At 39.7% G+C, this 2310-nt stretch overlaps 1 pseudogene; it reads right to left on the reverse strand.

The window, feature by feature from the left end:
* LOC101644542 overlaps positions 1-2310 on the reverse strand; it is a 13018-nt pseudogene that overhangs the window by 9671 nt on the left and 1037 nt on the right.

Here is a 2310-nt window from a genome sequence, read left to right on the forward strand (position 1 = left end):
TACATCACACCCTGACTGGCTCATCTCCTCCCTGAGACCCCTCTGCAAGGGGATCTCCAGTGGCCTATAAATGGGCTTTGGGTCTCCACTCCACACTCCCTCCATCATTCACTATGGTAAGAATTTTTGTTCTGATGATGTCTTATACCTGATCCCTTCGACACCTTGTGATCACATAGGCTGGTGTGCTTCTTCCATGTGGGCTCTGTTGCTTCTGAACTAGATGGCCGCTTGTTTACCATCAAGCCTTTAGGACCACAGACACAATACGTTTTGATAATTGGGCACCATCAGTTTTCTTCGCCACATTTGCTTATGCACCCATTTGTCTTCAGTGTTCATATCATGGAGGTGAGCACACAATGATATGAATTTTTTGTTCTTTGATGCCTGATAATGATCCCTTGGGCACCTTGTGATCACACAGGCTGATGTGTTCTTCCATGTGGGCTTTGTTGCTTCTGAGCTAGATGGCTGCTTGTTTACCTTCAAGCTTTCAAGACCCCAGATGCTATATCTTTTGTTAGCTGGGCACCATCAGCTTTTTTCACCACATTTGCCTATTCACCCACTTTGTCTTCAGCGATTGTGTTGGGAAGGTGAGCATCATAGAATGCCAATTTAATAGAAGAAAGTATGCTTGCATTGAGGGAGTACTTGAGTAGAGGCCCAATGTCTTTCTGCTACCTAAATACTAAACCTATAAATATAGGCACATAGGTCTATTTCCCCATCCTCATATATAAATATATTTGCCTATATACATGTCTTTATCTAGACGTCTATAAATGTCCTTTGCCTCCCAGCTCTTTCCTCTATTTTGCTTGACTTTCCTCCTGTCCCACTAGCACCACAGGTCAAATGCATCCATTCCCTTTTGGTTTTCTTTATTTAATGTCCAACTTTCGCAAGCATATGAGAATTGAAAATACCATGGCTTGGGTCAGGTGCACCTTAGTCCTCAAAGTAACATTCTTGATTTTAAATACTCTAAAAAGCTCTTGTGCAGATTTACTTAATCCAGCCCATATTTTTGATCTCTTGACTGCTCCTTCCTTGATCATTCATCCAAGCAAGATGAAATCCTTGACAACTTCAACCTTCTCTCCATTTATCATGATGTTACCTTTTGGTTCAGTTGTGAGGATTTTGGTCTTCTTTACATTAATCCATACTGAAGACTGCAAACCTTGCTCTTCATCAGCAAGTGCTTCAGGCCCTCCTCAGTTACAGCAAGTAAGGTTGTGTAATCTGCAAGGTTGTGTAATACCACAGTTATTAATAAACCTTCCTTGAATCCTGATGCCACTTTATTATTCCTATAAGCCAGCTTCTCTGGTGATTTTCTCAGCACACATATTGAATAAGTATGATAAGAGGATACAAACCTATCACACACCTCTCCTGACTTTAAGTCATGCCTTATTCCGTTGTTAATGAAGTATTCTGGAATTCCCATTCTTCTCAACGCTATCTATAATTTGTTATGATCCACACAGTTGAATGCCTTGGCACAGTCAATGAGTTATTCTAGTATTCTCTGCCTTAAGTCCAGATCCACCTGACATCAGCAATGATATCCCTTGTTCCACATCCTCTTCTGAATCTGGCCTGAATCTCTAGTAGCTCTCTGTGAATATACTGCTGCAACCTTTGTTGGTTGATCTTCAGCAAAATTTTACGTGCATATGATATCACTGATATTGATAGCTTGAGCATTCTGGCACCAACAGAATGGATACACATATGGATCTCTTCCAGTCATTTGATCAAGTACTTGTCTTCCAAATTTCCTGACATAGATTCCTTCCAATGCTTCATCAGCTTGCTGAATCATTTCAATTGGTATTCCTTCATTTCCTGGAGCCTTGTTTTTGGCTAATGGTACAGTGACTCTATGTATTCTTTCCATCTTCTTTTGGTGCTTTTTGCATCATTCAGTTTTTTGCCCCCAGAATCTTTAAATATTTAAACTCGAGGCTTGACTTTTTTCTTCAAATCTTTTAGTTTTAAATATGTCAAGAATGTTCTTCCCTTTTGGTTTACTAATTCCAATTCTTTGGTTTACTAATTCTAATTTCATGATTATATTTGGTTTTGTCTTCTGGAACTGTTCTTTGAAATTTTCTATTCATCTCTTTGACTTCATCATTTCTTCCACTTGCCTTTGCTACTTTAAGATTAAGAGCAAGTTTCAGAGTCCTTTCTTTTCCTTCCTTCCTTTCTTCCTTCCTTCCTTCCTTCCTTCCTTCCTTCCTTCCTTCCTTCCTTCCTTCCTTCCTTCCTTCCTTCCTTCCTTTCTTTCTTTCT

The sequence above is a fragment of the Echinops telfairi genome, unplaced genomic scaffold (assembly GCF_000313985.2).
Source record: "Echinops telfairi isolate 266 unplaced genomic scaffold, ASM31398v2 ScPeMD7_6;HRSCAF=24_1, whole genome shotgun sequence".
NCBI classification, from domain to species: Eukaryota; Metazoa; Chordata; class Mammalia; order Afrosoricida; family Tenrecidae; genus Echinops; species Echinops telfairi.